General features: G+C 37.9%; 1 protein-coding gene across 4 annotated transcripts in view; it reads right to left on the reverse strand.

The window, feature by feature from the left end:
- Cdh20 (cadherin 20) overlaps positions 1-12,393 on the reverse strand; it is a 213,872-nt gene that overhangs the window by 88,564 nt on the left and 112,915 nt on the right. The gene's annotated exons all lie outside the window — the stretch shown is intronic.

A 12,393-nucleotide genomic window follows, 5' to 3' on the forward strand; every position in this document is an offset into this window, starting at 1 on the left:
ACAGAGAGGTATTGGAATATTGTCTAAAACTAAAGCAAAATAAAACTCAAGACATGGTTTTCCATTAATCTTGTAATTCATTGCTTATATTTTATGTAATAGAGGTTTTTTGGATCTCTATCTTCTTTGTTAAGGTAAGGTTTAACTATAGTTACCAAAACAAAAGATGTAAGCCAACAGAGTGGGAAAAAATATTTGCAAACCACATATCTGTCAAAGGGTTGGTATCTGTAACACACAAAGGACTCTCAAGACTCATCAGTAGTAGAAAAAGAAAATGTTGTAATTAGAACATGAATAAAAGTCAGGAAAAAACATTTCACCTAGACAACTTCTCAGCAAAAAAGGAAATTACTGTTATGTGCAATGACATGGATGAATCTCCAGAGAATTCTGCTAGATAAAAAAATGCCTATCCCAAAGGTTATATGCTATGATTCCTTTAACATGCCAACCTTGAAATGACCAAATCACAGGCATAGAGGTAAGATTAGTGGTTTCCAGGGATTAGGAAGGAGGTGGGGTAGAAGGAAAATGTGTATGGCTACCAAAAGACAACAGAAGGAATCCATGTGGTGGTGGAACTGTCCTGTATCTTGACCACATCAGTGTCAATATCCTGGTTGTGACATTATAGAATAGTTGTCATTAAGCAGCCAGTGGAGGGAACTGGGGAAAGGATATATAGGAGCTCACTGCATTATTTCTTATAACCTTATATAATTATTTATACACAATTATCTCAAAGAGTTTAATTTTAAAAAGACACAAGCCAGACATTAAAGAAGGAAACAACCTACTTTGTACTGAAAATACTCTTATTAGAATTTTTAATGAATAGATATCATGAATTATTAATGCAATAAAAATTACCAAAGGGGGAGGGAAGGAGAATTTCAGATTGTATGTGACTTTTAACTAAGGAATTGTTAAGACATAAAACTTAGTTCTTTGCTTCTTTTCAGTCACTGGGATACCTCTCAGTCACAGCCAAGAAGGAAACATGAAACAGTTACATTGCTGTCAAGTGGGAGGAAAAACACAAGTAATTTAAAGACTGGTGCATATTATTTCATATTCTATAGTACAAAAATCTTAAAGAATTAGAGATATCATATGTATATCTATTTAATTATGGCAATTCCTGACATAGACAAATACATTCATACTTTTACTGATATTATGCAACTTTTTTGGTTGGCATTTGAGAACTCACCTTCTAATACAACAATCCATATAAGGGAACCCATACAAGGGAATTTAAAGAAAATAACCATACCATTTCTAGGTGGAAAAACTGAAAGTTATTGGAAGGATGGTAACAAATCAACAATGATCCACCTATCATTATTGTTGCAGTTGGTTTGCAACTACTCTTTTTAAGTTAGTTTTTAGTGCAGGAATTTTGTAACAGTTTTAATTGGTGGTAAAACATCTATGATAAATAACTATTAAATATATTAAAATTCTACATATAAAGTACATAAAAACAAAAAAACCCAAAATGAATAGAGTTTTGAAGACTAATGTATATGATACATACCAAGAAAATGGAAAGGCTGTGATAAGGAAAGTAAAATAAGAGCTGAATGGAAAGAGGAGACCTCATTGAGTGGGGGAGGGAGGACTTTTGGTAGTGAGGCAGGAGTGTTTTTTAAACTCACTTGGAATAGCCAGGGGTGGTATTTTTCCTCCCACATACTAAACACATTTTGAAGTTATAATGATTTATATAGTACCAACACTGAAAAAAACAGAAAGATTAATGAAACAAAACACAAATTTCAGAAATGGCTGATAACTACCTACAGGACTTTAGAATACAGTATTGTGGTGGTTCAGTTTTTATAAAGGGAGCACACCTCAAATATGATCCCTAAACACTGGTGTGCCATTAAACGTTTGCCAACGAGATCTCTAAAAGAAAGTATGCAAACATGTAGACTTGAATTCACTATATATTTTATTGATATCAATGATGTGTGGCACACAATTTATAAAAATAAAAATACATCATGCTCTATTGCAAATAAATTAATTCAATAAGATCAATTAATTCTCAAAGAAAGCTTTTGATTTTTTCTAACTTGGAGTTGGTAGTCAACATTCAGCCATGATTTGATGAATGCACTGGCATTCCAATCTACTAAATTTTTCCCCAATAAATTTTATTGTCACTAAATTTTGCACATGGCTTATTCAACTATTAAACTGTTTCTTCCCTGTATATAAATTATTAATGAAACTGAAAACTCTTAGCTTCAGCACTAAATGAAGCCTTGATTTACTGCACTTGCTAATGTCTGTGTGTAAATATACCCACCATAATCAATTTCATGCTACCAGCCTTGTCACTGAACATGGAATTGGGATAAGATGTGGACAGCCCACCACTATCCACTTTCCGGATATGATAGTCATAACTGACTTCACGAGCACAGATAATAGTAAAACTTGGCAAAATAATTAGGAAATAGTGTGTTCTGAGCACTTATTACCTTCATAAAATCTAATTTACTTCATTGCAAGTTTATATATTTTTTATATAAGGGCTATACTTTACAACTTATTCTCAAGATTTCTGAAAATTGGGCAACTGGTTTTCATAAGCTGTTGTATTCCTACTGCAATATGTTACCATCCCTAAGATAGAACCACGAAGTAAACCCTGAAATATTTAATCATAAAGCTTTTTAAAAATAAAGGAAAAAACAGAAAGTACATTATTTGCCTTTCTGAAAGTCAAATTAGGAACACACATCAAAATGTAAAATTTACCAATTTCTTTGACTAAACCTTTCCACTTTCCTTTAATCTATTAATTCAATAATTTATTAACAGCCTATTATGTGCCAGATATAATTTTACAAGTATATAAAATGTATAGTGAAAGAGATTTGCCACAATGTATTTGTAATAACAAAGAATTACACACAGTGGGTGAGAAGGGGGTTGAGGGGACAGACGAAGGGGACGATGTAACTAATGTACAATATAACTCTAATTGGAATTGTCACGAATTCCTCCCCCCTGTATAATGAAAATATCCTAATAAAAATTTATAATTAATAAAAAAATTAAAAACATAAGTACATCAATATGGAGTTGGCTAAGTAAACAATGGCTCATTGATATAATGGGATATAGAGTATCCATTCAGAATGATGCTGCAGATCAATGTTTATTGTAATGGAAATATGTTCACCTTGCCTTCCTCCCCTGCTCCCGAGTGGGGATTGAACCAAGACACTCTGTCACTTGAGCTACACCCCAGCCCTTTTGTTTTTGAGATAGGGTCTCCCTAATTTTTTTCTCGGGCTGGCCTTGAACTCTTGATCCTCCTGCCTCAGCTTCCCAAATATCTGGAATTATAGGAATGTGCCACCATGTCCAGTTCCATGGTGTCTTAAAGAATAAAATCAGCAGGTTTTAAGGCTGTATAGAACTTGATGAAATATTTTGAAAATGTATCTGCATGTGTGTGTGTTTAGTAAAAGTCTGGAAGGACACGTATACACACAATTATCAATAGAGGCTGTGTTAATAAGATTTTTTCATCACTGTGGCAAAATACCCAAGATAAATAAGTTAAAAGGAGAAAAAGTTTGTTTGGTTCACCATTTCAGTGGCTTCAGTTCATGGTTGATTGGCCTTGTTGACTTTGGCCTGTGGCAGCACAGAGCATCATGTGGGAAGCCCATGATGGACCAAAGCTGCCTATCTCACGGTGGCTGGGAGGCAAAAGGAGAAATGGAGGCAGGGAACGTCCAGGGTCCCAATGTCCCCTTCAGAGTCATGCCCCAATACCTAACTTCCTTCCACAAGGCCCACCTCCTAAAAGTTCCACCATTCCCTAGTAGTGCCACAGGCTGATAACTAAGTCTTTCGCATAGGGGCCTTTGGGAGACATTTAAGATCCAAACCATAGCAGAGGAAACCTTTCTGGTCTGAATGAGTGGTAAGGATTTGCACTTCATCTTCAGTTTTCTCTAGCTATGTGACCTGGGTCGGAGTATTGCCCACTGAGTCTTGTATTTTCCTTCTCTACGAGGCAAGGTGGAATGGGTTCTGATCCATACCCGTCACTTACTCCCTGCTGACTCTGAGCCCTTTGATTGAGTGTTCTGCTGTCTAATTTCCCTGTCTGAAAAATATGGAGATAGTGGTAATAGTCCCTACCTCACAGTTACTGTCCAAAGGAATTAAAATATGTGCCTGGTATTTAATAGGTTTTGGTTATTTTTAATCTACAAAATAAGATGTTGCTGCTGATGTTACTAAAATATGCCTCTAAGTTTTGTTGAGGGGATTAAATTAAATAACATAGTTGACATCTAGTAAGTATTCTATATATGCTAGTTGCATTGACACTGGAGGCAGTCAGACAAAAGCACAGCTAAGTTTTCTTCATTTGTAGAGAATGACCAACATAATTTATACCACAGCACATCCCAAAACAGATAACAAAGATGGAATGCAATACTTTACTTTTATTCATTGAAGAATGAAAATTATTATTCAATTATCCACAATATTTTTCTATTTCAAGATTTAGACTGTCTTATTAAACAACACAAATATTTCTATATAATTTTATTTTCAGAAATCTCCATGGGATCATCTTAATTCTTTATGATTCCATTAACTCAAAACAATTTGTACTGCCTTACTTGATATTCTCTGTAAATGGAAGCAATACAATTATGCTATTTTAAATAATTTAGAGTGCCATGTTCCCTACCACCTATCCATCTGGACAGTATATTATTCTGTCTACATGGCTATCAGTTGCCAACATGCTGCCTGGTCTTTTTAATGCAGAGGCATTAACCATGTGAGGATCAGAGACAATATATATATATTAATTATAAGTTTTAATTTAACACATGACAGAAAGGGAAGGCTGAGTGACAGATCATTTTTAGTTACAAATAAGGGATGAACTCATTGCTTAGGAGTGTTCAAGTCACAGGTGAATAGCAAAAGGGTTTTATTCCTTCCCTGACAGAATAAATTTATCTCCTTAAAAGTCACCTCTATGCTTTCTACTTATCATTGGGAAGGCTGCATTCTGTATTTCAATTTTATGTGGACAAGACATTAATTTTAAGTGAAACACATTGTTTGGTGCTAGAATTAAATGACGTTGTTATTGGTTTGAGTGGTAAAGGTAGAGGATTTGGGTTCATGTTTGCCTTTAATGAGAATAGTTCTCTGTCAATATGGTTCTCTTGACTTTTTTGGCACTGAAAGCAAAATATAAATGGGACAATGAAGTCGAAAGCCATCAGTAACTTCTGTAAGTACCTGGGGTCAGGGTATATATTTGGTATCATCAGAAAGGGAAGGTAGCATAAGAACACACCAGTCTTTCCTTAATCAAGAGATCAATATGGACACTTAGAATTGATTTCAGACAGAGGAACCCAAAGAGTGAAAGGAGTTGTCTTTTGCCATTGAGAAAGGTACATCAATAGTCACTTGGTTTAAACCCAAGTTTACTCCTTTCAACAATAATGTCTATCCCTTTCTTAAACTCCTCCAAGAAAGACTTAGTCACTTCTGATATGTAAATGCCATGAGGGTGACAGGATAGAGACAAAGGTGGTGGTTATAACAGGATGAATGTTTATTGATTTTTCATTTTATCATTTTTATTTTAGGATGACTATTTTAAAAAACCACAACATGTTTCATGTTATTGTCCAAATATGAAATGTCCACCACAGACTCATTGATGAAGGTTTGGTGCTACCTTGGGAGGTTCTAGAAACTTTAGGAGGTGGGGCTTAGCTAGAGGAAGTAGGTCACTTGAGACATGTCTTTTGGCACTGTTTCTTTTCTTTTTCGCAGTACTAGGGTTTGAACTCAGGACCTCACACATGCTACACAGGTGCTCTCCTACTTGAGCCACTCTGCCAGCCCTTTTCTTGTATTGGATATTTTTGAGCAGGGCCTCATGAACTATTTGCCTGGGCTGATCTCGAACAGTGATCCTCCTGAGTAACAGTGATCCTCCTAATCTCTGCTTCCTGAGTAGCTAGGGTTACAGTTGTTTCTTGTCACAGGCCCCACTGCCGGCTTCCTGTCCAACCTGCAGTGGATGGCTTCTGCCACATGCTCCTGCTTCACCACTGGCCCAGAATCAACAGAGCCAAGGTGTGTGCACTGAAACCCTGAGCCAAAGTAAATCCTTCCTCCTTTAAATTGTTTCAGGTATTTGGTCACAATGAAAAAAAAAAGTAATACACATATATTTGGAAAAACAAAGCACAAAGTAAGGGTTTTGTTCAGACCAACTCAGCTCTATTCAGGGGAAGTTCAGGTAATGATTGAGGAATATGAGCTAATTATTAATTCAATAATGCCTACTTCTCCTTCCTGCCACAGCCACACTTCCAGAAAGTCAAGTTTATGTAACATCCACTTTCCCACTTCCCACCCACTTACTTCCCATATCACCAGTGATACCAGGCTTTTGCCTTTTCTAATTGAAATCAGTTTTACTCATCCAAGGTGTTCTTGCTCAGTCACAGAACTTTCAGGCTTACATTGTCTGACCTCTCTGGTGTATCTGAGAGAGGGCAAAGGTTCTTACAAATATTAAGAAATACTTGGGATCCTAGTATTCTTGAAGGTAGTGATTGGGTGAAGACTTTCTATAGAAAGTCCTTTCCTTGAGGCAGAGCAAAGTAGAACTCTCCTCAACCCACTTCTGTTCTTCATTTCCTTTTCTTTGTTTTTGTATTTCATGAGCATTGGTCAAGCGTTGTATTCCATGTTTTAGAAATGTCATGTGACTCAGTGCTCTGCAATATCATTAGGAGGAAGATGAGAAAGCTGAAGTTGGCAGTGGCCAAGTCCTCGCCTGGGGTTCTGTAGCTAGTAAGTAGAGGAGTCTGGACTTAAAGCCAGTGCTGAGTCCTTGACATGTGCAGAGTTAAGGGGCTGCTTTGAGAGGCCCTTGGCTGGGCAGAGATGGCTTGCTCAGGAAGCATGTAGCAGTGCAGGCATGAAGCTTATGCTTGAGTGTGGAAGGTTACTGGGAAAGCAGGTGAGCATGGAGGAGTGTGAGGGCTGGCAGTGTGGCTCAGCTTGGCTATAGTAGGGAGCAGATGACAGCGATTAAAGTCATGATGTGAACTTAGATCTAAAATTTTCTTCCCAAAGAAAAGTGTTGGTTGAGCTCATCAAATTTACACTGGCTAGTTAGATGTCTGTTTGTCCCATAGGTCATAGGCTTTGCTTACCTTTTTTGTTGCTGCATCCTTAACCCTAGCCATAAATGACCATGGTTTGTTACAATTCCCTTTCCTCTCGAACTTCCCTAATATCTATGAGACCCACTTTCCAGGTTGTCCTTCTAACTCACTGGCAGCTTCTTGCATTTGTATTCTGTTCTTGTTTCTTTGAAATCCTGTTGTTTCTCAAGATTCCACCCCTACCAGTCAAGAGGATTACAGTTTGAAACCAGCCTGGGTCAAAGTTAGCAAGACAGCATGTCAGTCAATAAGCTGGTGATAGAAGTACATGCTTGTGATCTCAGCTACATAGGAGACCACAGGCAGGAGGACCACAATCTGAGGCTAGCCCCAGGCAAAAATGCAATATCCTACCTGCAAAAAAGAAGAAAGTAACAAAGGACTTGGGGTGTGGCTCAAGTAGTAAAGTGCCTGCCTACCTAATAAGTGCAAGGCCCTGAGTTCAAAACTGTGAAAAGAAAAAAAAAAGATCCCATTCTTAACATACATGTCAAAAATTCACCATGTGACTGTTTTAGGGTTATAAACTCCATTTGATGGCTTTATCCAATTCATGTCCAATGCTTCCAAAATCTCTACTTTAGTTTAAATGTCTCTCCTGAGCATCACAACTATATGTCTATGTCTTAGTAAACTGTACTTTGGGGTTCCCATAGCTACCTCAAATTCAGTAATTCTAATATGACTCAGCTGAACATGATTGGGCTCCTATTTATGTCTCTCTGTCTGTATCCACTTTTCTCTCCAAGGGAGGGTATAGCATTTTCATTAGATACTTTGCAAATTCTGTGGCCCAAGGAAAATTTAGAACTATATTGTGCATTCTTCCTAAATAAAACTCTTTCTCTTTAACATGACCCTGGTAGTTGGGGAAGATATTTCTGTGCAGACTTTAAAATGTTGGCTGTTGCAAGATTTCTCATCCAAATCTTATGCCCCTTGTGGGGATAACACAATTACTTGGTTTACACATATGGCAACTCGGTTTGCTGTGCTGTAATTGCTCATATGCTTACACTCAGTTCCTTTAGGACTGGCCTTTCTATTACTTTGGTTTGGACTATTCTGTTAAATTGAAGTGAACTGAGATAAGGAAAAACAAATTCCCAGTTATAAAAAAGGGACAAATTTAAAGAAAGAGTAGGCAACTGTATCAAATGATACAAGAAAAAGAAGGAGAATGAGAAATGTGAAAGGACAGTATGGGAACTGGGGAGTAATAGGTAACTCTGGAGTAACTGGAGAAGAATTGTTAGAAAGGAAGGTAGATTACAAGGCAAAAATAAAAAAGGTAGACATTGAAAAAGGTGTAAAGAATTATAAAGTGATAAAAGGACAGCAGTGAAATTCTGGACCATGGAACCCCAATCCAGAGATGAAAGATTTGAAGGATATGGAGAAGCGGATGGGAGGTCTTGATTGAGAAGGTCAAGTCCAGGAGTAAGGTAGTCAGTGGGGTGGGAGCAAGATACAGAGACGGTGAACTTGTCTTTGCTATTTTCTTCAGTGATGCTGATGTGGACAAGGTGCATTATTTTCATGGGAAGTAAGCAGAATGGAGGTGGAGTGGGTGGGAGACTGTGAACAATGTGCGTGGTGTGCAGCAAGTCTGTAACTCCTTTGATGTTCTTGTGTTAGGAGGTGTGATACCATCCTCCTCTCTTTAATTATGGCCAGCCTTAGTAATTTGTTTCTGACAAATGCATGGAAGTGATACAAAAGGTGTGACAGCACTGTCTGCTCCCTCTTGGGATGATTGTACTGGAACCCAGCTACTATGCTTTGAGGAGTCTAGGCCACATGGAGAGATCCATGACCCCTGCCTTAGCTGAGCTCCCAGACAAATCCACAGTAACTTGGCAGTCCTATAAATGAACCATATGGGAAGTAAATCCTCAGATCTTTGGTTAAACCACCCTAACTGATGCCACATGGAGCAGAGAATAGACTTCTCTGCTCAGCTCTGACCAAATTGCAGATTTGTGAGGAAAATAAATGATTATTGTTGTTTTAAGCTGCTAAATCTGGATGGTTTGTATGCAGCAATAGAAAATCATAATAGGCTTTTAGCAATCCACAGAGATGTTTCTGTCTCTGTCGGTGTGCTCTGTCCAAAGAGCAAGAACAGTGATCTGAGTCCAAATGTTTGACCACCATGTGATTTGGAATAAATTACTCAACATTTCTGAGTAACATTCATTTTTCTTTTGTCTTTAATGTGAGAATGTACTGACCTTATAGGATTGTTCTAAGATTTGGAAGTAGTTAGTTTAAAGCTAATGGCTGGAAGGTGGTAGTCATTCAGGTAGCTATATTTCTATCATTAAGGAAGCTTGGAAATATCTTGGGCTTCAGCATCAGTTAGTTCTGTTTTCCTTCTGGCTTCACCTGTGTGGATTACGGAATGTTATACATAACTCCCGAATCACGCATTCTTTTTTATGTAAGTGGAGGATGAAGCCTACCTCATGCCATTGTTACAGGTAAGAAACTGTGTCTGTAAGACCTAGCACAGTGACTGGCACATGATAGGCACTGAGTAGGTGTCAGGTACAATAATTATAAATATTACAATTAGTATTATATCTGTGAACTTATTATGACTACTTGCAGGAGTAGGGCAGGTAAGAAAATTCTGAGTCAAGCACTGAAGTTTTCGAGGGAGTTTTAGGAAGTTTCTAGCAATTTGTTGAAAGTGATGACAACATTTTAGAATGGATGATATTAATAAGTGGTATAAATTTTAAAAGAGGGAATTTTTGAGTGATGAGAGTAGAATAAAGACTTAGAAGCACTTAAAGCAACCCCTTTCTTCTAGTACTTGGGACAGGAGGAAACAGGCTAAGGAGATTAGAAAAATAATGAGTTTCTAAATATTAGAAAAGGCCACAAAGCGCCAACATAATGGATCTGAAATTAGGAGTGAACAAAGCCTGAAAGGAAAGTAATATGGTTGATAAGCAGGATTGTTTCTAGGAATTTTAGTAAGAGGAAGGAGAGATAAAGTTCTGCCTCATTCACCAGACAACTCCTGGCCATCGCTCTGCCATCCTCCTTTACATCAGTGACACACATGGACTTGCACAGGACTTAAGCTCATCCTGGGGCCTTTCACTTTTTTGGCTGAATCTTTTCTTGGACATCCTCAGACACATTAATCTACTTTTACCTTAAGTGACTACTAATCACTTACTAGCTCAGTGTCTGGGAACCTTCCTTCCCTACTTTCTCATAGCTGCACCTTCAGTCATTTTCACAGGAGCTTCACCTTCAAACATTTCCTATACTACATGCAATGGCCAATGAAATTCCCTTGGAAAGATATATGTCAGCTTCTGTGAACACTTAAAAATTAATTTATCTATCTAGTTAACATGATGCATACACCCTTCTTATGTACTCATACCTTTGAGACAACATCATTCATTCATGTACTATTTACTGTCTCCTATTTATGACACTGGCCTAGATATCTGTCCTTTTGGAATTTCAAATCTATGGTAGAGAATGGAGTGTGGGTGGCAGTGGTGGGAGACAGAAAATAAACAAGTTTCGTCAGAAAGAACATTCATGACATGCAACCTACCTTGACTAACTACAAGCTCTAAATGCTTATATTCTGGAAGAACCCAGGTGTTGGATATGTTAAGAGAGGGGACAAAAGCAATTGATCTGGATGGCTGCTTGAATTTGCTTACTCTATAAGAATATTCATTATGAAAAAAAAGGTTGGCTGGACTACACAGTACACTTAGTGATTTAGATGATTTACATTCTAGTGTTGGCTCCTTATCTCGTTACAGGCTGGGGACAATATACACAGGTGCTTATCAGGCCATATTTTGAGTGGCACTACTCTGGACTACAAATTCAGGAATCATATTGCTGCATCATGTTTTCTTAGGAGTGCACACCATTGTCAGCATTTTAAAATGAAAGATTTCACAAAAAAATTCCACATTCCAAACCTCTCTTCATCATACCTTTATTTTGTTTACCTTTTGACATCAATTGTCTGGGGGCTCCACATTCCTACATAGCCACAGCTGACTTTCTTTTTCATACAGGGCAGGCACCTTAAGTAATTCAAAGAACCAGCTTGGTCCATTTTGTTCATTTATGTTGCCTGGTGACCTCTAGAGGCATCTGATTTCATAGCCCTTCACGATGATGGGGCTCACTGAACAAGCAGGTGAGTATACCTCAGTCACAGAAGAGAGAACTGGATGGGTATGTGATTAAGATTACCCCTCCTGCTCCTTCCTTTCTTCCTTCATCCATTCATGGAAAATTCTCTCATACCCTTACCATCATAGAATCCCTCAGAGTTTCCATCATCAAATCTGCTCAGCAATGAGACAAGGAGAAGAGGTAGAGAAAGGTGACTGAGTATATGTACTTTCTTTCACAGCAAAATCCTAGTAAGCTGTTCCAATCTAGCAAGCACTGATTTTCCAGGCACCTGGGCATTAGATCTATAGACCAGAGGGTGCATCAGTGAGGGCCTCAGAGGGTCAGCCCTGTGAACCATTGCCAACTACTCAGAGAGATGTTACTATTAACCTTCCCAAGAGAGTGGGCTGTATCAAAAGGGCTTCTCTAGAAAGTGCCTTTTGGTTGCAATACTTCATCGATCTTCTTGGCACAAAGGTTCCCATTCACTGCTCCCTCTAATCCTTACAAATTTTACAAAATGGTGTTTGATCTGACTTCTCTGAAAGCACATCATAGTCTCCAGTTTTAGTCATAAAGCCATTTTCCCCATAGTTTAAAGCTTTGCATATATTTTCTTGTACTGTCTGAAGGAAACTAATTGAAACTGAAAATTCTAAGTGAGTACTTGCTATGATTCGGGAGACTTGATTTTGGGTAGCTCTTGTTGAGCCAGATTCGGGTGAAGTCCTTGTAAACCACTGTGATGTCCTAAAGTAGATGTCTCACAGGGCACATCCCCATGACCATTACTTTGCTGGACATTTTTTGAATTTTGTTTTGCATTTTCTTTGTTCCTATTTATTACTTGCTATAAAATATTGTAAGATTTTGTGAGTTCTGAATTGAGAGGAATGGGAGGATAACTGGGTGTTGGGGCAGCTTTTCCTCAATCTAGTCAACTGAAATTAGAATATAG

This window comes from Castor canadensis, chromosome 4 (genome assembly GCF_047511655.1).
Source record: "Castor canadensis chromosome 4, mCasCan1.hap1v2, whole genome shotgun sequence".
NCBI classification, from domain to species: domain Eukaryota; kingdom Metazoa; phylum Chordata; class Mammalia; order Rodentia; family Castoridae; genus Castor; species Castor canadensis.